Consider the following 27241-nt stretch of genomic DNA (forward strand, 5'->3'; position numbering starts at 1 on the left):
GGCGGGATGGGGTGGCGCCCCAGTGCTGGGCGGAGGAAGCCAGGGACTAACAGAAGGGGGGAGATCGGCTTCTGGTAAGAAGAGAAGCTTCAAAGGCAAGTTGTGAGTTGGGGACAAGGCCAGAAGGAACTATGATGGCAATGAGGGGACAATGAAGTCCTAGGAGGCAGCCAGGGGCGACTGGAACAAGGGAACAGTGACACGGTTCACGCCCCTGGGAGACCGGAAGCCAGAACAGCTGCTCTGGGAGAGTCACTTGTACCAGTACTTGTGGCATCTCTACAAAAGCTCTCACGCACTCCTCTTAAAGGGACCGAGTTCAGACTGACAAATTGTTTTTCTCCCTTCCCACGTGGGAACAGATGGGAAAATACCCAGCCATCCAGTAAGTACCCATTTCCTCATTCCCCTTCACATGTTTAGCCAAAGCAACACGGGTTTCTCAGTTAAAGGAAAGATCGGGAATGTTCTCCAAATACCCATACGGCATTTTAATCACGGCTCTCTAAAGGAGAAGTCAACCTCCCTCCCCCATCACGGCCACTCAGCCTGCGTGACCGAGATGTTAAATCATCGCGTTGTTGGATCAAAACCACCTTTGCTTCTCCCGGGTCTTCCCAGCCGGCTGCCGCGACGCAGCACCCCAACGCAAACCGCCCTTCCAATGACTGGAGGACGAGCCACGGACTTTCTTCTCATCGCTGGCACTAAAAGGTGCTAACAGCTGTCTCAACCTCTTTGGCGTTTTCTTGGCCAAACACTTCAGACCGCAACCTTTAAAATATCTTTGAAGCCTGAAAGGGATGCTGAGAAGAGTCTGCTCCGGGGGGCAGAAGGCTGCCAGGGCGTTTGGAGGTCTGGGTGCGAGGGACCTGCAGGAAGTGGCCGGCCACCTGCTCCGCCCCAGCCGTAGTGGACGCGAACCACTGTGTTGCAGATGGGACAGGGGGACGGTGAAACATCTCTGCGTATTTTATACTCAGTGCTTCTTCCGCCAGGACTCCCTTCCCACAGTGTTCCCACCACGTGCGTGGGAGCCAGGCCCTCCAGCCATCCATCCCTAACAGGACCTGCGTGGCACACCGGGTGGATGCTCTCAAGCCTTCCCTGCTTGCCCTTCACGTGATCGTGCAACAGTGCACTAGACGGGATGGGGTCCTTTTTCCCCACTGACGTTTGGGCTCGGCCATGTGCTTTAACTTGGCCAACGGAATGCTGGTAGAAGAGGCTCCCCACGCTTGCACCCTTCCTCCTGTCCCTACCATGACGCTGCTGCCCCCAAACGTGACACCTGGACCCAGCCCAAACTCAACCCAAAGCCTGAGGCCACGTCTCAGGACCCACAGTCTGAAGTACTGGGTTGGCCAAAAAGTTTGTTTGGTGTTTTCCCACGAGATGGCTCTAGTAGCACGCTTAGCTGACTTTAACTTCATTTGAAACAATTTTGTTAGAGTATTGGGACAGCTGCCATATCAGTGTGCATTTTTAAAAAACTTACCAAAACTGGTGAATTTCTGTGTAGCCATTTTAACACTGAAGATGACCAAAAATATGCAACATTTTTGGTGAATTGTGCTTTATTACGTCAGGAAACATAAAAACACCACAGAAATGCAAAAAAAAAAAACACAAAACTTGTGCAGTGTATGGAGAAGGTGCTGTGACTGATCAAATGTGTCAAAAGTGGTTTGCAAAATTTCTCAGAACTACTGACCTTTGGGGCAAATAATTCTTTGCTGTGGGGTTGGCTGGCTGATGCACTGGAAGATGTTTAGCAGCACCTCTGGTCTCTACCCAGTAAGAAGCCAATAGCAGGAGATAGACGACATACTCAAAATATCCGAATCAACAAAGTGATTGGTGAAAATGAAAAATGTGTCTTTTACTTTACAGAAAAAAACTAAACGGACTTTTTGGCCAACCCAACAGCATCCCTGAAGCCAACCCGTGAGAAAAACAAACGCTGTGGTGAGCCAGCAAGCCCAGGGGCGGTTCCACGGCACCACCGCAGCAAATGACCATCACAACGTCCAGCATCCTTGCTTTAAAAAACTCTCCCTTCACTGGGGTGCGGTGTCTATAGAGCTTACATTTACAGTCATCAGCACTTTACAAAAAGTGTTCTAGGAGACGCGGAGGGAGGGGCTGACCGTGTCTTTACTCAGAGGGCTGCAGTGGGCTGAGTGACGGCCACAGGGGCAGTGCCATGGCCTAAGGCAAAGGCAGAAGGAGAGGGGGAAAGAAAACGAAGAGGTAAAGGAGTAGAAGTGAAAAGTCAGGGGAGCAAATGGTGGAGGTGGGGACCTCCAGCTCAGGGGCCTCCCAGACTTCCGGCAGAGAGGAAGGAAGGCACAGGGCTGCGAACCAGGAACCAGAGAGCTGCCTGCAAACACTCGGAGGCCCGGAGAGCTTGGCTGGTGGCTGGCAAGCTGGGAAATGATCCCTTCCTCTCCCCTCAATCCTCCCAGGCCGAGGCGGCACAGCCAGGCTGCAGCTGAGGACCGAGGGTTACTCAGAAGGGTTCAGTGTGAGTAACGCGGCTCCACCGGATGTGACTAAGGCATCGAGCCACTCCCGCCCCAAGCTGAGGGCCTCATTCTCCTCTTCTCCAGCTCCCTTCAGCCACCTCTCCACCCTGGTTGGTCCACCAGTTCCAGTGACTGCTCAGCACACAAGTCTTCACTGTTGGAAATCCCAGCCACACATGACTCCGAGATGAGTCTCAAAAAGTATTTCCCTGTGAGCTCATAATGACATCAACAAACAGCTGTCACCCCCTTCTGCACTTGGCAGAAGTAATCCTGGGACACAGCAGGCCCCAAAGACAGCTGTGGACCCTCCCACACCCTCTGGCCAGAGCCAGCTGCGGGGCTGAAATGCACAAGTGCTGTATTTTGCCATGTATAATGCGCACTTTTTTGCCCAAATTTTTAAAGGAAAAATAAGGATGCTCATTATACCTGGGTAGAGTGATTACATACCATGGGTGTAATAATCCCATGTATAATGTACACAGAAAAACATGGGTATGCATTATACACAGCAAAACATAGTAAGTGCGGGGGAGGAGGGGCAGGGGGACCGGAGGGCGGGCCGCCAGCCGACATCGCTGCTGGTGTTCTCTCCATTCAAGGGCACTCACTGTATGTCTTTCTTCTTTATTTCCCATCTTGCATTTATTATATTCATGATTAGCCTTCATCGTTCACACAATTGTCTCTACACACAACCATGCTTCACACTTCCACCTCGGCCAGCTGTACACGTGGGTCCCTCCGGGACAGTGGACAAGAGGGAATCTAACTTCGCGGCTGCGGAGCGTGCTTTGCCAACAGCCACCAACCCTGAGCGTATTCAGCAAATCTGTCCAAAGGAGTCTCTCTCACCAGAAAAAAAAATCTAAGTGTTTTTTCTCCTAAACCAGTTCCCTAATGAACCCCTTTATCTGAACATGGAAGTACAATAAAATCCAATGTATCTGGCTGCCATTATAAGGAATATGAGTAATGCAGACAGTCCCGTGGCTTCATTAAATAAAAAGTTCGAGAAAGTGTTGATACTCAAGAAAGAGTAATGATTGATACAGTATTATGCAAACGGAGGCCTGTGTTAAATTAAAATGGTTCATCGGCCTAACCTCTTTGAGCTGATTTTAAAACTCTCCACTTAAGACACGTAGAACACATGAAAGAAATGCTATAAATGTTTCAAAAATATAGCCCCGAACCAAACTTCTGTTCGTAGAAGATGCTCCTCTTCCCCTCCCCCCATCCAGACCTGTTTGGAACGTATCAGCCATTCTGCACGCACGACCACGCTCTGCACGTGTGTGTTTAGGAGGCTAGGCCAACGCTAAGGCACCATAAGGCACCACGGCTCTGACAGGAGGACACTTCGCACTCCTCCTCAGCTGTGCCGCTTGCCGCGGGCGCCCACCACCTCCACCGGCACCGCACGTGGCAGGCCCACCGGGGCCTCTCCGGAGAACAAGGCCCCCCGCTATTGGCCGCAATGGCTTCTGGCCTGCTGTGATTTATGCCCTTGCTTCCCCCACAGTGGAACATAGTTAGATCATCCAAACAGGTTGTCCAACTTGAATAATACACATCCCTCCTTTTAAAGGAGCAGTGGGAAAAATTAATAGGTTGCCCATGTTGGCAAATTATTTTCCTTACAAATTTTTATTATGCTCTCACTTCTATACAAAACAACAAAACTGGCCATAAGCTTCTCAAGGGTTGTTAATTCTCATAAATTGGTAAAATGAAATTCACAAATAAACCACATTCCTCACCCCCCACCCACTTGATGACTGATTTTATATATGATGGATGACACTCTGTTCAAAGGCACCCAGCACTCACCAAAAGACTACGGCAAAGACGAGTGAGGTAGGTTCTTCTGAGTAAACCACGTTCGCACTGCTGTATCTAGAGACTGCGTTATCTCCCATTTCTCTTAGGTTTTCTTGGGTGTCCATTTTAAGTCTAACACTCTCTGGGTATTTGGGACACGTCAGTGAACAAGAGAGACTGTGACCACTGTCCTCACGGAGCTTACCTTCCCAGGGAGCTGTTGGGCCACAAACAGCAAACATAAGACTAGTAAACAACACAGCTCTACGGGAAAACGCGACCAGAGCAGGTGAAGGGGTGGGAGGTGGGGTGCGTGAGCAGGAGGTCACGGAAGGCCTCTTTGAGAAACTCAGAGTTGAGAGATGCCTTTGTTAAAAAATAATTTTCAAACCGGATGAGATCCTGGCTCCCTGACAGCTATAAAAATGAAGACAGGTTAAAGGTTTAATTTTGCCCATTAATTAGGAGGGAAGCAAGCAGATGTTATAACAAGTCAAAAAGAAAATGCAAACCACAGACGTTCATCAGCCAGGAACGCCGAAATGAATGCGTGAATCAGACAACACCGGGCGGAGAGGAGTCTGCCGAACCTTCCGAGACAGAGCAGAACTGGCGGGTCTGTGGACAAGCATTATTTTGTTATCAGCTGCCTACGACTGACGGGGCTGTAAAACGGCTTCCATCAAGTGGGAGGCACATCACCCAGAGGGGCTCTTTCTAGAGTGTCCACAGTGCAGGTTCTCACTGACGTTGTTTTCTACCACGTGCAGCAGGTAGGAGAGGGAACTACTGCTGTCCATTCAGAAAGCTGCCCGGTGGGTAAGAGCAGGTTCAGGAGCCGGGCTGTCCATGTTCAAGCGCAAGGACTGGTCCCATCCCGCGGGGGGGCTTTGGGTAAATATTCTCCTAAGTAAAATGGGGGTGATGATAATAAAAGGTATATTTCCCATTCGGGGCTGTTGTAAGGGAGTAACAATGCACTTGAACTCTACTGCATACATAATGAGTGTCCCTGAAATGTTTACTGCTGCTTTTTAAGCAACAGATGAACCTCGTCAGAGCTGGTTGTGAGGCACGCAACCTTCCCTCCCCTGGCTCAAAGCGTCACCTGCATGTTGTACTGCTGGGCCCTCTGTTCAGTAGGCAGTGCCCCCTACACGGGCTCTGCAAGCTGAGACTCTTCCCAGCTACTCGGTGACTGCTGCTGAGAAGGTGACTTGGATCACACGTGTGTTTATTTTTTCAGACTACCATCCAAAATGGAAGAACCATTTTTTTCAATTCTTGCAGAGAACTCAGGTTCCCGAGCACACACTCTCAGACTCCCACGTAAGAAACATCAGCTCCTTCGATGCTCGCCCTGAGGCCCCAGGTTGCTGCCCCCCCCCAGCAAAGAGGCTCTTGGGTGCCCACACTTCCCTCCCCTCGGTTCTGCTCAGGTCTCACCTGTGGCCCGGGGTGGGGGGAGGGGAGTCAAGGAGATGAAAGCCGTTGGGTCAAAAAGAGAAAAGTCTTCTCCAAGAACACCCCCAGGGGCAGGAGGACAACACTGCCCAGGACAGCTGCAGATGGAGCCCCCGCAGGCACATTCACCTGCGGCAGGGCCACAGACGCACACAGGGAGAGAGACGCTTTGACTATCTATGAGTGAGCCCTTTTCACCTGCATTCCGTGTTCTCAACTTTTTCTGGGTTTTTTTTTAAGATTTCATTTATTTTTCAGTGAGAAGATAAAGAAGGGAGGAAGAGAGGGAGAGAAACATTTTTGTGTGAGAGAAACATTTTTGTGTAAGAGAAACATCTATGGGTTGCCTCTCGCACACCTCCTACTGAGACCTGGCCCACAACTTAGGCCTGTGCCCTGACTGGGAATCAAACTGGTGAACTTTTGGTTTGCAGGCCAGCGCTTAAGCCACTGAGCCCCACCAGCCAGGGCTCTTTCTGTGTTTAAACAGTGCGCAAAATAACCCTGATTCATTCTCTAACCTGGATGGAGCTTCGGAGCAGGATGCTGCAGAGACTGACCTCCGATCACTCCCACCATCCCCGGTGCCCTCCTCTGCCTCCTCTAGAGCCTTCGGGCCAGGTGGTCCTCTCCGTCGTCCGGTCCAGGGCACTCCCAACACTAACTCACGCCGGCCTGTCTCCTCTGACCACGGGGGTCTACAAACAACCTGTGCAAGCCCCATTCTAACACCAAACAGGTGGCTCGTCCAGTAAGCACGAGGGACAGGCCAGAGAAGACGAAAAGGCCCCCCTGAGCCCCCCAAATGGAGGTAATTTTATGCACACACGTGGACACACTCATACCAGGGGGCCTGACCATAATCTGCCTCACTGTTAGCCATTCATTAACTCATCTGTTTTTTTCCAATCACAAGAGCCTCACCTTTGTCTTCTCTGTACACAGTAGATATTATTTATGAAGCCTTTACCATACACCAAGCACTTTCCTGAATGATCTCATTTAATTCCCACAACAGCCCTAAGAGTTGAACACAGTAATTGTGACCATTTTGTAGATGAGGAAACTGAGGCCCAACAGCAGAAAAGGAAGAACCCTCTAGAACAGCCTATTCTACATATGGCCAACATACCAGAGAACTGTTGGTCACCAGTCCGTGGTAAGGACAGAAATGAAGAGTAAGTGCACAGAGACTTCCATGGCGGACGGTCATCATCACCACATCCAAACCTGTGATCAGTAGGCTCCTCTCGTTGGTACAGCTGCGGACTGGTCCATCCCATGCAGTGGGACCACACTAAAACAGGTGCGGTTCAAGGTAAGCCTTGCAACTGTGACTCAAAGGTGTATGAAAACCTGGAATTCACTGGTTTCATTAAAAGATCATTGAAAGTAACCATAACCCTGCAGGGTAAAGAGTTGAAACTGGCTGCTAATAAAGGATTGCAGATGAATTCTTAACGAAGCAATACTTGCTTCATTTTGGATGAAAGCTAAAAAATTAATATCCTGAGTTTGCTGAAATGTGTTTGACAATCTCTTCTTCCATTCCTGTCAACACATCTCAGCCAGCGAGACTGGCTTCTCTCGGAGTGTAAGTAAAACAAAACATAGGCACGGTTTCTATACATCACCCCCTAACAAGTACCATTTTTGCATGCAACCTAGATTAAACTCGCTAGTCAACAAGAAACTCGTTTGACACACTGAAAGTGAGTATTTACAAATATAGCGTGGAAGTGTACTTATGGGTATTTAATATGGGCAATCTCTACGTCACTAACAACGTTTCTGTTGGGTTACAGTTACTGAATGACAAAACACTGCCAGTATTAACAGTCATGCTCCATATCAATTGTCCTGATAAGCACTGTCAGCTAATACATAGTTTCTGTAGTTATTTTCCCCCGTGTTTATTCCATTATACTGACTGAAATGTGACTTTCATGCTTGTTATTTCCACAATAAAAATTGGGGCTTGAATTTTAGTATCTTTTTTTTTTTACTTTGCTAGTAATTTATTTTTATTGTATTTAACAGAATTATCAGCCCACCATGTGTGGGAAATGTTAAAAGCCGGTCCTTTCCGGGGGTGGTCTGTAAAGCACTGCTCTCGGAGGTGGGCCCCCTGAGCACGGACCTGTTCCCGCCTGCTGACAGATCCCCAGCTCTAGACCAGGGCCAGGTCCTGGTAGGGACCCAGTAAATGTTCATCAAACAAATGTGTGAATCAATAAAACAGGTTAGAAGGAGCCACAGCCTGTGCCCTTCCCCACCACATGCATTAGGACCCTACATTAGGAGGAAGATGAGGATTAGGCTGGCTAGAGAAGGCTTTCCAGAGGAGTGAGCTTGAGTACAGCCTCAATCTAAATGGTGGGTGAAACTGGAGGAGAGTCGGATATCCCCGCGACCCCCTCCTCCCCGGCCCCCACGGGCAGGGGCAGGGACAGCAAGGACAAATGCCAGGGAGGAATCAGCCTGGAGAAACCTGCAATTTCTAACAGAGATGGAGACGACCTCCCACTGGAGCCTGAAGAACAGAAGTCACACAGAAGCAGGGTCACAGTGCTCCTTCCAACTCTTCTGACCCTCCAGAAGCTGCCAGGCTGACAGGGGAGTCAGATCTACCCCAGGGGCACCAGCACCACCTTGTCACCGGGACCTACACCCTGAGGCTGACCCACAGAGGAGCTAAAGCCTCAAAGACCATCACTTTGCATAGGTCTAAGAGCCCTAGCGATTTTCCATTTCTGACTTTGGAAGTTTATTTTATCTTATTTTTACACAAAGGGGGCTTCCACAAACTGTTTAAGCTTCAAGCCCCACAAAACCTGGACCTGCCCCTTCTCAGGCTGCCTCCACTCTCCTGACCGCTGCTTTCCTCTTCCCAGAGGCGGGCATTCTTTCTGTCTGCCACAAGGTGGCGACAGACATCTTAACGTGAGAAGGGGCTGCACAGAACCTTTATGCAAAGCATGAGGTTTTCTGCTTCCATTCTTAGAAGTTGAATACCAACTGATTTGTTCTTCTTTCCATTGAAGACACCTAACTCTTCTCTTTGCATGCTCCTGAATTCATTTTTAAAGTTACAACTGAGGTGGGAATTGAGGGGGTAGAAAAATTATCTTTGATTTTTCTAAAGCTTGATATTGTAGAAACTAAAGAAATGAGGCAACTTTAAAGAAAAAGTAGTCAGAAATGAGAAGGCCAAGTGAAGGAGAAAAACTTCTGTGTAAAAAAATAAATCATATGCTAAGTACCTGTCTTTTTGCTTGTTAAAACTTGCATGGTTAGAGAATAAGGATGGTTTCAAACCCTCCACCTTGAAAATTCTCTTAAATTCAAAGCCTCTGTCACAGCAGCATCTGCTACATGTTTCTGTGCCACCGTATTTTCAAGGTGCACAAGAAAGGGCAGAAACCACTTCATTATAGTAAACAAACCCCGTGTTTAAATCAAGAAATCAGAAAACAACAAGTTGTGTTACCTGAGGTGTGCCGTAACTCAGCAAAGACTAATTTTATGGCATTAAGTAAATAATATTTGGTAACTATGCAGCCCATACTGGAAACCTTTTTTTATTATTTTTGTAGGTGGAACTAAGGTTATTAAAATATTTTTCAAAAGACATTTTAATCATTGTCAACCCATGTATATAAAAAATGCTAATCTGTGAGGTCAAGTTCATGTCCGTCAAAGCTTTTTATATATTAGCAAGTATTTGTATTCTCACTCATTCTGTGAGTATCTACAGGTTGCCCATTTTTCAAAAGAGTAACATGAACAGGAAAAGAGAGGAAAACCCACTATTGCTCAGTCTACTTATTTACCCTTTACAGTTAGCAATGTTTCGCAAATACAGTCTTCCAGCCAAGGAAAGAGAAAAATTTTCAGGGGAAATCACTGACAGCCACTGTAATAACAACACAGCTGTTTACCACATGAATGATCCACCCCTCTTTCCTGCTAAAAGTCCATGTTATCTCTGGGCAAATTAGAAGTAACTCAATTGGTTCATCAGTGACTTTTACATGGCAATTTCCTTTGGAAAGGTAAATGGATGGCTACATTAACTCCAGCTGGGAAAGTGTGTTGGAGCCCGTGCTACTTCCTCCCACACCCACATATTCATGCCACTTCCCACCCTACCCCACCGCACTCCTGCAGGACCCAGCCCCTCATCCCACAGCAAGATGCAAAAGTGTCTTCCCAGCCTAGGCTGACTTCCACGGGTACCTCTCTGACCCTCAATTTGCCAAGGTTCCAAAACTTCCTAACATTCCTGGTGCAACGTGTATTCTTCTAGGGATCAAAGCTGAAGAGGCGATCCATCCACAGGGTAAACCAGTAACTGGTTGTCCCAGAAGCATACACCTATTTCTCTGCGCCTCAAGGAAGCAAGTCAGTTTGAACGAGCTGGTGTGTGGGAAAAGCTGAGCACAGCGCCCTGTCCATTACTAGCCTTCGACAAGGCTCAGGTGCCGCCTTCAGTCATGCGCTGCAGGAAGCCTTCACTGTAGCATCCACAGGTGGGTCTGTTCACGGTCAGCTACCACTGCATGAGCGCCAACCAGCAATTCCAACACAGCACCTGACAAACGATGGGCATTCAAGAGGAAGGGGTGCGGAGAATCTCAATTTATTTGGATCTTCATTTCTCTACCATTGACTTGAATGTCTCTACCATAGAGTAGGGATTGCAATGTCTGGGTTCAGAGATTCTTTTATAATGAGCCAAAGAGCCTGGACACAAAACAATTTTTATTTTTCTCTGTGTTTCTCCTCAGGAGGACAATGGACTTGTGCACTTCTCCAGTATCTTCTGACTGCCCGCACCCTGCACCTCCCCACAAACACACAAATAGTGTGTGTGCGATCTGCAGTCTTCAACATACACGTCTCCATCTAATCTCTTCTCTGAAAGCATCAGACACAATTTTATTGGGCAGTTAAAGGAACACAAGCCCGCTAGATCAAAGCAGCCAACTGGTCACCCAGCCTTCCCAAAGGGAGGCTGTAGTTCATTACAGCCAGTCAGTTAACCACATCCACTTCCCTCGTATATCAATATGCCCAGGAAACAGATTTAGAAGTCTTGGGCACTGCAGGGAAAATCTTTCCAGGTAACCAACTGTATTAAAAAGCAGACCATGTCTTGAAAGATGAGGAGGGAGGGCTGTAAAAATCAGGTTCCTGCAACCTGGGCCAGCCTCCGGGCCCCCCCACCCCCATCCCCCAACACACACAGAGCCTCACAAGGACCCACAGGCTCTGCTGACAGTGTTTTTTTTTTTTTCTTTAAACAGACGGTTGTTCCTTCCTAGACGCTTCTGGACTAAAACCCAAACGTTCACTTTCTTTGCAATTGTCTTTGTTGCCTGTGTTGTTTGCGTGCACCCGTAACTCTGGCCCGAAGCACGGCGTCCGGCCGTTCTCACACTTGGTGACATTCAGCTTCCTCTTCTGCAGGTTGCAGGCAGGAAACTGGAAAATGGGCCACAGGAAACCTGGCCTCCTACATCTGTCCCACTTTGAACTTGCAGCTCTGGTTTCATTCTGCCTGTGTGTCACCTCTGTTTTAACCCTCAGCACGACGGGCAGAACCTGCTTCTCTGAAAGGACATGTTGCCCAATAAATCTCATGGAGCAGTTCATCCCCCCCCCGAGTCCCCAGGCCTATGAATCCGCCAGGGGAAAAAAAAATACTAAGCAACTCTAAGTATTTTTAAATTCTAAGTGTTTTACATCTAAAAAAAATGCTAAGCCAATCCTCCTAACACTAGTCATTTGTATCAAAAGAACATGGAACTAGAAAAATGACTCATTAGATGTGGTAAAGCTAACGTAAGTCCCCAGTGAAAATTCATGACTATTCCATGACACCAGACCCCGCAGAAGCTGCTTCAGACGAATATGGTCCCTGCTGGTCCCAGGCTACCTGCCGACTTTGAACGTGCGAGACTTTGATAAATAACATGAAAATAAGGCACAGTCATACCTCATTGTGATCTCTCATAATGATACTGTTTCAAATTATGTTTCTGAACAACATCGCCAACTGTTAGGTTGAACTACATGAAGTTGTTTTGTGGGTCGGAAACAGCCAGACACCAGCAATCTCACACAGACAACCGAAAGCACGGAATAACACAGAGAACAGATCACATCCACACGTACACACGCCCACACACGCGTGCCCAGGCCACCATCTTCTTCCTGTTTCGGTCCACGGACCCTTTTGAGAACCTAAAATTCTCTAGGGAAAGAAAAAAGATATTCATACAAAATGTACATAATTTCAGCAAGGTTTATAAAACCCTCCAAGTAATTCATGAAACTCATAACTGAGGGGCACAGCACTGAGGGCAATGCTGGCTGGACTGCCCCCGCCCATAATACGGAGACTCCATGGAACTCTCAAAAACAGGACTCGTGCCACCGATAAAGTAAAGCAAGGAAAATAAAACACCCGAGGCACTGCTTCTTTAAATAGGGGCTTTTCTCCCTAAATGCTAACATGTGATGAGCATTTATTATGTCCCAGGCATTGTGCTAAATGCCTCAGATGTGCTGCCTGAATTTAATGCACCATGAAGTCATGACTTAAAACGGTGACGTTAAGATGCTCCTGGCCACAGGGGTAATGTGGGCAGAGACGGCTACCCAGGGTGCATCGACGTCAGGATTCTCGATGGCCACGGGCAGCCCCTCCAGCAGAGGCTCAGTCCTGGTGTGCACACCCCACTGCAGCCACTCAGAGGGCCCCAAATCGGGGAGCCTCCTTACTCCTGGCTTTGCCCTGTGGGCAACTCCAGCTGTGCCGATGGTTCTGTCTTAAGAAACAGACTGTGCACCTGCCCCATCACCACTTGGTCTTTAAACCATTTCCCTTTTTAAAAGGTCTGGGTGTTGCTTTAGCTACGCTCCAGGTTCATCGGACACCAAATAATGAAGGCAGGACAGGAGGAGTTGCATCTTCTGGAACTTGGCTCCTCCTCAGCAGGAAAGAGGCACCCCCCAGCACTCCCGCCCTGCATCCCCCCACTGAGCGAGAGGCCCAACGCCTGTGCACATTTCACACTTGGAGGTGAAATGGATTATGAGGAAGGCCTCACAGGTGAGCAGGGTCAGGCTGGGGACCCCACTGATGTTACACAGCAGCACCCGGTGTGCCACCCAGCACTCAGCGGGCTCCACATTTCTCCTTTAAAAACGAACCCCTCTGGGGAAGCCCTGTCTCAGGTTGCAGGAAAGCATTATTTGGGATTTCATAGAGGATCACGGCACACACACTTGAAAAAAACATGCTCTTTTGCATTTGGTAAAACTTACTTAAAATCTTGCTAACTGTCCTGAAAGTTGATCTCCAATTTCATGAGCTCCCTAATTTGCAGTGGGTACTTTCCCTCCATACGCTCCTTGATTCTTATATTTCATAGGCCTCTGAATGGAAAAGCTTTACCTAAGTTTTTACTACTCCTGTTCATTACATGTGGTCCCATGCACAAGGGGAAGAGGCAGAACATACGAATTCCCATCTTGCCCAAGGCCTTAAAGAGCTAGCCAATGTCTCTTTCACCTTCTTTGTCTGTAAAACAGGGACATGGCCAATCCTGCCCCCACCACACACAAGTATTATCAAACTGAAAGACTTTTTTTTACGGTTAAAAGTGTTTTGAAAGCAAAAATCTAATTTATCCTTTTGATCAATAGGTTGTATAAATGATCTCTAAAATAAGCCAGGAAAAATGCCTTCGGCTTCAATAAAGCCTTAACAGAGACATGTTCAAAATCTGCGTTTTCTTAACATCAGAAAGTGTTTATTGGCTTGGGGTACTTTGTTAATTTTATGAAAATTGAACATAAGGGAAACCTTCCACACCATTTCCACTAGAATGAGTCCTGATCTCTCAGATAAACGTGAAAACTGCCCTGTGGTGAATAACACGCCGGCGAGAGCCAAAAGCGTGGTAAGAACCCTCTCGTATGATACAAAATGATGGTGGTTTTTCCACATCCAGAAACTAAAACATTTCCTGCCAGAGCATCCTCCAAACTCTTCTATTGTGTGGAAACTGTAAAATCTTTCTAAATCAGGACTTCCTCCTATTATGCTTCAGAAGCGTCTTTCTGGGAAGGGTAGATCCAAGGCAAAAGGTAGGAATTCCTGCAGCACCACCCAGTGGAAACAGTAGAGAGGAAAAAAAAAAAAGGCAAGCTAATGTTTAAGGAAAGAAAATTCAGGTCTTAGCTCTTCTCAGTAAAAGTCTAGACGCTGGTCTTTTCCCATCCATGGCAACCAGCCGTGGGTGGAGCTCAAGGGCAGCGCTCCCCCATCTCAGACGGTTCCTTCATCGCCACCCACACCAACGACAGCCAACAGCACGCCCTCCTGCCTCTCACACTTGTGCAACCTCACTGGGCCAACGGCACCAGGGTCTGGGAGGAATGAGCCCTGGGTGGGTCAAGTGTGACCATCCCTTCAGCTTGGCAGGATCTCCAAGGGACCCTGGGGACCGGGAAACGTGCAGAGCTGTGCTCTCGCATCCCAGTCCGGCGTCAGGGCCGGGCATTTCCGGACAGAGAGGTGACCATCTGTGCAGCCTCCCCTTTGCCCAGCCCAGCTGCACCTGGTCTGGCCCACCTCCAACATCTGCTCGGCAACCGGACCTCCCTAGTCCCACCCGGGGTGGTGGGGGGAGGGCAGGTACAGAGCCTTTCCCCCCTCTGCAGCCCCTATCTCCATACCGCCTCCCCCCCTTGCCCCTCCCCCGTGGCACCCGCCCCCAACTCCCTCCAGGGTGAGCGCAGCTTCTGCTCCCCTGTCGGACCCAAGCACCGGGTCCCACAGCCTTCAGCTGATCTCCACTTCATTTACTGCCATCCTCCCAACATGTCTCTGATCACCAGGGCCAGCTGCTCACGCATGCAGGACACACCAGGCCGCTAGTCTTGGGAATGAGATGGAGCCACCAGAAGCCCCCGACCCTGTCCTTCTAGCTTTCCCCACAGAAAGCCCTATAGGGGCAGGGGCTGTAGTGGGAGAGAAGCCATGGTCTTGCCAGAGCAACTGCAAGCTCTCTCGTCTTCTCTGTAAAACTTAAAATGATGCAGTGTCGTTTCTGCCATCATTTCTGGATGGTTAAGTCACAAAAGAAAACTGTCCCCAACGCCAGCATTCCTGGGAAAGTTCTCCTTCCCTCTTTTCTGGAGTAAATCCACTACAACCATTCTAAACGTCTTTTTAAAATAGCACATAGATGCAGAAAATGATACCAGAGAGCTGACGTTGATTGTTTAGACACACATGCTCTGTTTTAAATTTTTTAAATAGAGCATATTTGAACTGCTACCTTACAAATGCCTAATAGTCTTTCAACCTTTTTCTTTTCCTGAAATGTAACATGTGCCATCGTGTGCTGGCTTCTGGCCACGCCGAGGCTGTGCTGCATGATGATGGCATCAGCCCATCTCCTGGTCCTCCTCTGCACACTACACCTGCAGAACCGGTTATGAGTTTCCGGTGTTTGCGACACCTCGTTAGGGGTTTTCGGAGGCACAGGGAGCTAACAACTTGCGTGGGTGGTTACCTAAGCAAGGACCTGGACCCTGGCAGGCTTCTAGATTTTGCAGTCACGTGACCTTTGCTGCTTTTTTTTTTTTGGTCCTTGTCTCAGTAAAACTCCTGTATGGTTTAGGATATGCAAAATCTAGGCATAAACATTCATGCATAAGTATGGTATGATAATATGCTCACTTTGGAAGGGATCTATAAAAAACGATGACTCTGCAGCCTTCAAAACATCATCACCTGCTCATGTGGTGGACATCTGGGGGCGGTTTCAGCGGCATCCAGAGTCTGGAAGGTGGTTAATCCCCCCCCCCCCCCCCCCCCCCCCCGTATAGCTACAACCTCTCCACGGGCATGTTTCCCAGACCTTTTTGTACGTGGGTATCAGTCTAGATACCTATGACGGTTTTGGTGCCGAATGCACAGTTTCTTCTACATTTAAACAGCTTCTAACAAAGTCCCTTTTTAACATGAAGCAAAATATAAGAGCATTAAGGTCACATGCCAAGCAAAAGACTCTCATTTTTTCACTGAATGTCAATTGAAAAGCAAGTGACTTACAAGCAAACTCCCTTCAGTGGGACCCATGAAAAAATATCTTGGCATTCCTGTAGAGAACAGTTATCTATAAGGAAACTGTTGCAAAAAAGAGACAGTATGTGATTTCAAAACAAAATAATCTTCTCCCAGTGCCTTCTCCTTAAAACCTATTTTTTTATTTACCCCCACACTGCACTGAATAGATGAAGAAAACGACAAACGTGTCATCGAGTGGAAGACCAACGGTTCGTTCATTCGTGTCACATGGAGAAGGGCTGTTGGTGGCAGTAGCATCGAACACCGAATTCGGAGTCCGAGTGCCCCTGTGCGTTCCCACGCAGGATGCTGCCACCCACCCGCCCGGCTTGCTCTTCGAGTCACAGACAACTCGTTCCTCCACTTCCTCTTCCACTCGTTGTGCAACATGATTATATTAACAGAGTAACAGCCAGGTCCTGCCATAAAGGATCTTTTTTCCCCTTGTTAAAGAAAAATCACCCTTTCTCTATTTCAATCATCTGGTGTGTGTACAATCTTCTACGTCAAGGTCTTAAATGTTCTACTTTCCTAAAAACAAATGACTAGGTCTTACTTACTATTTAGGTTAAAGGGGGAAAAAAGCAAAGGATGTGGCAAAGCCCAGGGAGGGTGCCGCTGTCGTGGTCCAGCTCTGATTTGAATGAAAGCAGCGCAACGCCCCCGTCTGAAGGCAGTGACGGAGCTTCTGAGACCCCAGGTCCCTGGGGTCACTTGTGTGACTCAAGACGTCTCCTGACAACATACACTCTTGTAATGGAAGCAACTCGCTTGAAGAAACTGGGAACACTCTTTGAAATTACTCAACTTCTCCACCGATCATAAATGCAGAATGAAGAATTTCTGCACAAAGGCCTAAACGGTGAATCAAGCAAAGTCAAGGAGCCTGAGTGGTTGCCTGAGCGTCACTTCTGTTTTTTTGCCTCAATTATCGAAGACGCAGTCGGCCTCCTCAGGCTTCCTACCCACTGCCACGTGCCCGGCACAGACGAGACGGCACAGCTCTGCCCGGGGTTTAATCGGTCCCAACCCTGACCCAGAATGTCACTTGGAGAATTTGTTCTTTAAAAAATAAAAGAAAACAATGCTGCACGCTCTGATCTACAAGATCGCTGTCGGGTGCCTGGAAAACAGTGGGGACACCGGCAGAGAGCACGTCCCCGGCCAGCGCTCACCAACTCCAGATTCCAGAGGATTTCGAACTGCAAAGCCATCGAAGGAGACTGGCGTGGTGCGTCTCCAGATGGTCTTCCAGATCCTACTACGTGGTTTGGTCCCTTCCAGTACGCTCTTAAGAGGGCTTACTGAAATGAGCAGGAATCTCAGCTTTCTCTCCTCCCGAAAACCATATAAACACATCCAAGTGAGTTCTCTCCTGGGTCCTCACATTGCAACAGGGATTCTTTGGGGTGAAGTTTAGCAAACATCCCTTCCTGCTCCCGTCCTCTGTCCCGAGCTAGGGCTCAAACCCTACCTACCAGGGAAGAAGGACTCTGCCCAGAGGAGTAAAAACCGAGTCACACGGTCCCACTTTCTCTGACACCCCCTTGCAGCCAACATCTCTGGAGGCACCCCCAGACCCACGCTCCCTCGCTCTCACTCACCACCCGCCCAGGCTTCTCTCCCTTTCAAATAAACTCCAGCAACAAGCACTTATATTTGAGGCTCTGAGAGCAAACCTTCCAAACTCCAATAAGGAAATAGTGGGGAAGTCACACCGCCAGTCCACCGAGTATTAACCAGAGAAGTATTCTTCTTAACTGTCAGCACTGGGAAACTGCTCTAACCTCTACGGCCCCTTCTGTTGCTTAACAGAGCATCGCGACCTCTGGGGCCCCCGGGTTGTCCTTCCGACGATGGTGAGGGCTTACAGGTGCTACAGTCTGGGAGAGGTCCTGCCCAGGGGCCTGTCCTGGAATAAGTTCCAGATCTTGCTTTGTTGTTGTTGTTGTTTTAAGCTCTCTTCTGACAATTCTCAGGGAGAAAAAAAAAATCTCCTTAATTATACATCCTGGTTCATCAAGCTTTGATCATCAACCAACTGCTCCTTAGCAAAACCCAGCTGAAAGGAGCAGATCTAGTCCCCCTGTTGCCCCAAACAATTTAGGTGTGCAGTTGTTCATCTCTTCATAGTGACACAGGCAGAGTCTTTGATTATTTTAAAAATCAGAAACATCATCCATGAATCACAAAGAATGACAGAAAGAAAGACAAGAGCTACATGTCAGTATAAGTGAAGAACTTCTAACTGGATACAGAGTGGGGCAAAGCAGGTGTCCACTATGAACACAAGAAACAGAGTTTAGTCTTGTCTATTATTTATTATAGCATTACTTTCCACTCGAATAACTGTAAAAGTTGTTCCCCCCTTTTGCCCTACCCTGCATTATGGACCTCAGCCCAAGGGAACTATGAAAACTTGATCAACTGAGGTCTTGATACAGGTCTAACGGTGACTGCTATGGAATAATTAATTTTAATATGGAAAGGGCTTTATGGCGAGATTCTTTCAAGCTACACTATCCTATGAATGACTTACCGAACCATTCTTCATGGAACAATGACCTCAGTAACAGGGCTGATGTTGTCCTCTGGGATACTGAACAAACTAACCTGACTTCCAGGCACCTATTTCTCTTGCAAGTCTGGACACAACTCTGGGAAACAATATATTCTCTACAGAGGATCTTCCTGGCTGTCTTCATGGGTCAACCAAGAGCTCTGCCTGCTATTAATCCAAGAAACTGACTGTCTAGGGAAGAGCCGGATTCACGCATGTCCACAAAGTGCTTTGTCAAGTTCAGTGGCAAAATGGGGGGTGGGAGGAAACAGGCTCTTCTGGCAAGTCTTTCTCTCCTCCGACTGCTTTTAGTTCAGTAAGTGCCAGGTTTTGTACAAAGTGCTAGGATAAATACAAGGATGAGGAAAACAGATGCAGGCCCAGGGGGAGCTTACAGACTGATGTGCGTGACAGACGGGAAACACACATGACACATACGTGCGCAGGCATCCCTCACTATCTGACGTCAAGGACTCCAGGGTTTGGACAGTGACTTTGGATAACGAGGGATGTCGTACTAACAAATCTCCTTGAGGAGTTTTAGATAAGGAATACTAATGAGTAATAAGGGACACCCCCGATGTCCATAAATCTCCATTTGACACAGTTTGGTCCCTCTGTTCGGATAGTAAGAATTTGGACAGGGAGCGTTCAGGTAGTGAGGACACAGCCTGTGACAAGGGCTCCAAAGACCAGGAGCACGTGACCGTGGGAGATCTCGGCTGGGGGGACCAGCAAAGGGTTCCTTGGGGAAGGGGTGACTGAGCTGAGACCTGAAGGATAGCTACACATTGGCTAGGCAAGCGTAGTGAGAAAAATCAATGGGAGTCAGGGGTGAGGAAGGGAATTCCTTGGAAAGGGAAGAGCACTGGGAAAGGCCCAGTGGCCAGAGGGCACAGTCCACATTTGAGGAACTGAGGAAAGGCCGGGGTGGCTGGCCGCGATCACAGCTTGCAGCCCACCTTAAGGATCTGGGCCTTTATCCTCGATGCAGCCACTGGGAGATTTTAAGTGCAGTGACACAGTCAGGTCTGCGTTTAAAGGGTTGCTTTACTCTAGCTTATGGGTGGACAAGGGACTTGGAGAGGTGAGAGGTAACGTGGGACCCATCAGACACTGCAGTCCAGGATGGAGATCATTTGCAAAGACTATGGGCAGGAAGGAGTGAGGACTTAACCTGGTGATGAAAACCTTACATGGGCCTACTCAGCACCCAACCCACAGAGTGTCCCCAAGAATTAGGCAACTGCATGTCATTAGAGACACCTGCTGCCTGTCACAACCCTCAAACACAGGAGGCAGGGTCAGCACGGCAGCTAATGCTGACCCTCCCTCTGGTGTTCCTTACGCAGTGAGAAGCCACGGAGGGATTTAAGGGGAACCTGCTGGGGAACCCCTTTTCCCAACACAAAACAGGAGCTTGTTTATATTGTTGTACATGTCTAAGAGTCAGCTATTTGGGGCTGACAGCAAAACTCACATGACACTGTCACAACTCTTAGAAGAATTCAAGCTGCTTGTTCCAAAAAAGTAGTACAACAGGACTTCTGCCTTGAAAGCCTCTCTAATTCACTTTACCATCCAGCCAGGGAAACTGAGGCCCAAGAAGATTAAGTGATATCCTCTTAATGCAACTGGCTTTAAGGGACTTGACTTTTTCCCCAGAGCATAAATATTAGTTTTGGTTAATGTAAGTGACATTAAGTCATGTAGGAGGGACTTTTCCTCTCCTAATATAATAAGGAAATCCACACAGTCTCATGATTCACTTTTAAACACAAAGATACTGCATTATTTCATCAAGGTGTTCTGGAGCGTAAACCTGCAGGGTAGAATCATGAAACTGCCAAACCATGAGGTAGAAACCAGCCAGGACTGTTTCAGAGTAATGGAAATATTCTCTGTGTGGAGAGAGGGGGTAGGGATTACACAGGTGTACACATTAACATTTAAAATCTGTGCGTTTTCATGTGTGTAAATTATCTCAATTAAAAAGAAATAAAACCCCAAAGTCTCACACTCCTTATTCTGCTGCTTGCAGGGACAGGCCCTGACACCTGGCCAGTCCCAGAGAAGGTACCAGGCCTGTGTACATCACGCCTCCCCCGTCACCCCCACAGTTCTGCATGGAAAATTAGGTGCTGTTCTCAGGCATGGGAGCTTTAAAAATATTTATAGTATTATGCGTCTTAGAGCTTTTTGGAGCCTGTGTGTGGTGAGTAAATTCATTTCCGTCCAATTCAAATTAGACTACGTGAGTACAACCGCCACCATAATTTCTTTAAAAATAAACAGATAAATCTCACAGCCACGTTATCAAATAGTCCTATTCGATTCTTACGATAATTTAACGATTACTTCCTAGAAAATGAAACATAAAGCAGTCAATGAGCAAATTCCTATTAGCAATTCAGACCAAATTCCAATGTATTGAAACGACCCACTGAAAGTGTATTTTTAAACTGCCGACATACATGTACGTTTCCGGTAATGGATGAAAGGCCATTTTTATTTTGGTGTGGAGAGGAATCCCGGGGAGTCAAATTTCTGCACAGAATATTACTTCAAAGACAAAATGGTCCACCATTTTTGAAGGCAAACTTTAGGATTTGTTAGCAGAAGACACACACACACACTAACAACTCAGTTTTCTGGGGCTGCAAACCCAAGTGCTCACAATCTCACTGCCATGGTTGCAGACCCCAGGTTGGCTGATCTCAGACCTCACTGGCCACGGGTAATCGCGACCTTGAGCTGAAAATCCACTTAACACACCCGTTTCAAAGTTTGAAAACTACTGATCTAAAGTGAAACAGTACTAAACAAAGACTTGCCGAGTGTGCAACAGGCACCTTCCTCCCTCCTGTAGATTAAGTTCAAGGTGTGTTTCTGGTTTAGCCTAGTTTCTCTTTTTTCATCACTGAACATTCTATTTTGATGTGTAGTGCCCTGGACTTCCTGTTACTACATCTTGATATTCTCTTGCAAATCATGACTCATTCTTAAATCATAGAGGAACTCATCAAAATCCCAAATTTCATACCACATATGAATTCAGTCTTTCAAGAGGGCAGCATTCTTGGAACATTACTTGCATCCACACAGGCAACAACACTGAACAAGTCCACATCAAAATCCTGCCAATCTGCTGTTGAGTCAACACATTTATTAGATCAATAAATAAATACAAGCTCTCTGTGTGGTCATTCTGGTCTTCGTACTGGTGATTGAAATGGTGCCTGATATGTTAAGTGAAATTAAGTTACAAAGCAGAAAGCATGGTGTGATTCCAATTTAAAACGTTACCTGTGTGCACATGCAGAGTGTGTGTGTGGGTACACACACACACATTGTAACAAACCAGAACAACACACACCAAATGGTAACAGTGGGATTATGAAAGATGTTCTTCTTTTTTTTTTCTTTGTGGTTTTCTAAGTCGTCCTAAGGTAATGCGCATTAATATCTTTATAACAGAAAAAAAAACCCAACTAACCTTCAGCAAATTTTGTGATGCTAGTGTGACCTCCAATGTATTGCAATTCAATCTATGAAGGCAAAGAGAAATGATGGATAACTAGGACATAACAAAATTCAAGAGAAAACTCCTGCCTGACACGTACAGAGAAATCTGACGGGAGGGGGGCCCTTCATTCGAATCACCTGGGCTACTCCCGCATATGTGTAGGTGCAGCCCCTTGGGAAGGGACAGAAGCCAGATGCTTGCAGCTAGGGCACAGCCAGAGGGACAGAGAACCGACTTCTTTTAAGGTTTAATGAGGAACTCAGGTCTGGGAAACTTGGAGATGGATGCATCCTTCTCTGGGACTGCAAAGGAGCGAAGCTATTACTTAGTAAGCAGTAACTCACCATTAGTGGGGGGGAAAACTCTATTCCAGGAGGTCACAACCTTGGATTTATTTTTTAAGTGTTCTGGGTCTGTCAATAGGTGATGCTTTGCAACCATACTGGTTTCTGAATCAGATCTATACATATAATTGGGCAACACAGAAAACTCAGTATCGGACAGCTAAGAAAGGAATATTTTCAATTTATATGCACTGCCTGGAAGTCCTTTAAAATCAATTTCAGGAAAATATCCAAGTTCCAAAAAGTTATTACAAATATAAATTTCAATATATGATCTCAGAGTTACCTTTACTGTATGCTACCGGTTTTGAATTATTAACTTTTTTAAATAAGAGAAAGAGATGTCTTGAGTAAATGTTTAGGAAACATCAAGTTTCAAATGAAGCTGAAAAAAAAAAATCACTGCTCTCTCCTATCTGCCACTCTGGTCCAAAAAGCATTTTTAGTACCACGTGAGGTTCAGAGATGGTCTAATGCAGGTCACAAAGGCACACCACCAAGTGTTCACTTGCATGACATGCTACTGCACACGACTGACCAGAAAGAAAGAGAAGAGGAGAGAGAAAACTCATGCATAGCATCACACAGGTGGCCAAAAAGTGCAGCTAATGAGTTTTAAATGTCCTCTTCATTGAGTGAATGCATGGAAGAGAATTATCATCATCACTAATGCACACAAGAGTTGCTCAGGCTGGGCACCACTGACAATTTGGGCTGAAAAATGCTTTGGGGGGGGGCTGCCCTGTACATTGTTGGATGTGTACCAGCACCCCTGACCTCTGTCCACTAGAGGCCAACAGCACCCCCTCTGGTAGGACAACCAAAATGTCTCCAGATACTGTCAAATGCCCCCTGAGAGGCAAAGTTACTCCCAGGTGATAACTATCCAAATAATAATGTATTGTAATGAAGACTTCTAATTACCTCCTTTGTATTTTGAAGGAAGTGGAGTCTGGAGAGAATATTCACAACCTCCATCCTTAAGAAATGCTCATGCGGAATGAGGTACACTTTGCAAAGCTTTTTTCCCCTTATCTATTTATCGTGAGTCCTACTCACAGCTTTCAAAGCAACAACTTACTGAGCATCTACTCTGTGCCAGGCACAGTGTCAGGGACACCCTACACTGATGCCTAATGACTCACTACCTGGTCGGACTCATAGAGCTGTTTTTAGGACATGCTTTGCCACACTTAAAAAAAAGGGGGGCCAATACCTTAGAAACCCTCAAGACAGCAGCATGGCCTTGGCAATAAAGGAGCCCTACAGTTCCAACTGGGTCCCTTCAAGTTCTTTACCCTTTTCAGTAGCTCTATACATTTCCATCATATAAAGGTTTAAAAGGGAGAAAAAAGAAACGGCCAGAAGGCCCTGGCTATATTTGGCATAGAAAGACCATCAGGGGTTTATGCAGGCAGGACAAGACTATTACTGGAAACTCTCAAAACACTTATGGACAGTCTTCTTAACCGTATGACCCACGTGCCCTCCTAACACAATTTGTATTTTATAATCCCCATAAATTGAAACTCATAACTGACCTTTCCCAAATGAATGTGTCACAGAGAGAGAGAAAGAGAAGAGAAAGGGAGAGAGATCAGAGGGTATTTTGTTTGGCAAGAAGGCAATGAGGCTCAGTAACCGATTTGAGCTCATTAATAAGATGCCTGGAACATGCTTGGTTTCCCATCTCTTCCACCTCCTCCCCCCCCCCCCCCAAACAAAGACTGAAGCACAGACGCGAGAGGATGGGCGTGTGGAGCGGCTTAGGCAATAGAAACTTCACATCCACAACTGGCAAAGAAAAACCTGTAAGTCCGAAATCCAAAGTGACTCCAAAGTTTGCAAAGATGCAACCCTGAAAGGGTTCGGCTGGCGGCTGCACCTCCAAGCAAATAAAGCCGTAACTTGTCTCCCTCTCCAGCGCAGGGCTCGCCTGGCTGACGGTGGCTGCACAAAACCCCTCCTGTGCGGAGCAGCGGAAACTCCTAATGAGATTAGTTGGTGTGTGTGCAGACATTACTTAGCAATGACTAAAGGGGCTCTCTCTTCCTGCAGCAGCCAGTGGAAAATTCAGGGAACTTTTTCCCCCTGCAGCAGCAGAATCCCTTTAACCCTCTTCCCAGCCAACTCCAAAAACAACTCAGCCTCCCCCCAAACCCCCTCTCCCGGCTGGGGTGCTCGGGGGAGTTAAAGACCGGCCAGGGGCTTTCAAAAGCGGGAGGGTGGGAGGGGGCCGGCGGGAGAGGGGCGGGGGACCGCTCCAACACTACAAAGGAAACTGTAAAAGGCACAAATACATAAACCTGAGAAGGAGCAAACCACAGTTTCTTTGTGAGCTCCTCCAGTGAGTCATTTTCAAGATGCTGTCTGCTGCCAGTTTCAAAGCGGAAGCGCATGGCAATTAGTCTTGCAGTTTCCAGACAAGCCAGAAACTCTCCCGACACTCGTTTTATTTTTTTTTTTTTCGAAAAAGCCCCTTTTGCAGTTTCTGAAATAACATTTCTTGCTCCCACCCCCACCCGCCGCCTTACTGCAGCTTGTCCTCAGGATGATTCAGTTCTGAAAGCAGATAACCAAGACCTCTTATTTTTCTTTTTTAACTCTCTAAAATTTTTATTTTTCCCCCTCCCCAAAAAGTTACAGTAGCACTACAGGCCCACACTCGGTCGGCAGCTGAGGAGCCCCTTTCCTAAAGAGCTGGGGGGGGGGGGCGACAAAACCTCCCACTGCCCACTGCCCTGTCCTCCAAATCAGTGTTTAGTAAGGACTCCGCTGGCTTTTAAAGGTCCGGCTGGGCGTGCGCCTGGGGCTGTGACCCTGGCGGGGGTCACCTGCCGAGCGAGTGGCCGCAGCCCCCAGCCTAGCGTCTCAGCTCCGCACGCCCTCCGCCGCCCTCTCCACCCCAGTCTCCCAGACTCCGAGCATCGGTGCCCACCGCCACCCCGCGGGGCGCCCCGCCTGGCAGGTCAACGGTGGTCCAGTAGTCACTCAGCCTGCTCCAGTCACTGCTCCTCCCAAGGTCCCCAGGTCTCACCGTCCCCCTACTGCATGAGCGCACCCCTCCTCTGGGCTCTCAGCTCAGCCCCAGGGCCGGGTGACGCCAGCGCAGGGTCGCCGCAGCCCGGGGCTGGGCGCGAGGACCGGCGCGGAGCTCCGGATGGGTGGGCGGCGGCACGGGCGCAGGAGCATCCCGGCTGAGCCCCCTCCCGGCGGCCGCCGCCCCCCCCCCAAAAGCCGGCCCGCAGCCCACCCCACGGCGCCCACCGCCCAACCCCCACCAAGCCAAAGAAAGAAAAAACACCCCCAACGAAACTTTGCAACTGTCCCAGCAACAGGCAGAAGCCCTGCTACCTACCCAGATGTGGGGGAGCTTTCAAGATCCTTCTTCGAGGGAATTTCTAGGAGGAACCGGGCGAAAGCCCCCGACTTTCCATGCTGACAGGCGTCTGCAGACGGTCTGTTGCTCTTGTAATGAGATCCTGATTTTTCCCCCCTTTTTTTCTTTCTCTCACTCCTCTTTTTTTTTCCCCTCTGGTGTGTGTGAGAGCAGGAAGTTGGAGCAGTCAGGCCGAGCCGGCTCACTTCCTTTACTGCATTATTCCCCAGGCGGTGTGCAGTCTGTGTAAACAGGCTTTTCCGCCCCGCGCCGCGCGCCCCGGCCGCGGCTGTGCGCCGGGGCTGGCCGCCCAGGCCCGCGCATACTCCGCCGCCTCGCCCCGCGCGCCCGTCCGCACCGCGCCGCGCGCCCCCGCGCCCCCGCCCGCCGCGCGCCCCGCTTCCTGCTCGGCCACCCCAGGGGAGGAGCCACCAGACCCTGAGCGTCTCCCGGCGGCCGCAGCCCCTCCCCACGGGGGGCGGGGGTGCAACTGGGCCAGAAACCCAAGGACGCCGTCCCGGATGCGCTGGGGCGACGACCCTCGGTTGCGGCCGAACCGGGGGTCCCTCCCCTTCCCCAGGGGTCCCTGCGCTGGGGACTGCGCTGGGCACTGTAGCGGGATCGGGCCTTGCCCAGTTGGCCTAGGTGGGGAGGCCCGAAGTGGGGAGGCCGCTGAACTTGCTGTTTTCTGACCGCTGGGATGAAGGAATTGTGCTGCAGGGGTGGGGGGTGGGCGTCAGGAGTGGGGTTCAGCGTTTGGATGCTCTGGGAAAAGGGCTGCTTTTAACGTGGGCGGGGGCGCGATTGCTTAGGGTGAGTACATAGATGGTGGGCGTGCAGAAAAGGAGACACGGTTTTTGGGGATGGACACAGTTCCTGTCTGGGATTTTTTTTGTTTTGTTTTGTTTTTAAAGCCAGCGCTCAGAGTAGGGGGCCCACTTTGGGGAAAAGGATGAGAAGCCTTCAACTGGAAGCCAGGATTTTCCAGGAAGAGACCTTTTTGGCCGCTCACTATGGCCTACCACAGGCCAACCCTTTCCTGGCCGCCGAGGAGCTCCGTAGGGAACTGAGCGGCGACCAAGGGGCCGACTGACTGAGGCTTTGGAGGGAGGTTCTTGTGGTCCCAAAACTGACTCTACACCGCAATATCCTTCAGGGACCGCCTACCCTAGAGGGTTCAGGCCCAGCTCTGACAGACGAGTTTACCCACCGCCCTGAGGCTGAGAGGAAGGAGAAGGGTGCCCCTGAGAGAGTCCCTAACCCCAAGCCCTGTGCTCCAATTCCAACTACTCACCTTCCTGGGCTCTCCATTTCTAAGCTCGGAACAATGGCTCTCAGACTTGAGCGTGCACCACAGCATCCCAGGGTTGGGAAGTCGGGGGATGGGGTGGCTCGTTAAAACACTGGTTGCCCAGCCTCGACCTCCAGTGTTCCTGATTCGGTACGTCTGGGGACCTTTTTCA

The 27241-nt window shown here is 48.6% G+C and overlaps 1 protein-coding gene across 2 annotated transcripts in view; it reads right to left on the reverse strand.

The window, feature by feature from the left end:
• The window catches only part of ELK3 (ETS transcription factor ELK3), a 64894-nt gene extending 38749 nt beyond the window's left edge, over nt 1-26145 (reverse strand). Inside the window, exon 1 of one of the 2 annotated variants that reach the window (XM_053661661.1) lies at nt 25758-26145. The gene's annotated coding sequence lies outside the window, so the exon portion shown is untranslated. The remainder of the gene's footprint in view (nt 1-25757) is intronic. The other variant, XM_053661660.1, reaches the window with a different exon arrangement.
• Nucleotides 26146-27241: the final 1096 nt, after the last annotated feature.

Source organism: Artibeus jamaicensis, unplaced genomic scaffold, assembly GCF_021234435.1.
Source record: "Artibeus jamaicensis isolate MK-2021 breed Jamaican fruit bat unplaced genomic scaffold, CSHL_Jam_final contig_233, whole genome shotgun sequence".
In the NCBI taxonomy this organism is placed as follows: Eukaryota; Metazoa; Chordata; class Mammalia; order Chiroptera; family Phyllostomidae; genus Artibeus; species Artibeus jamaicensis.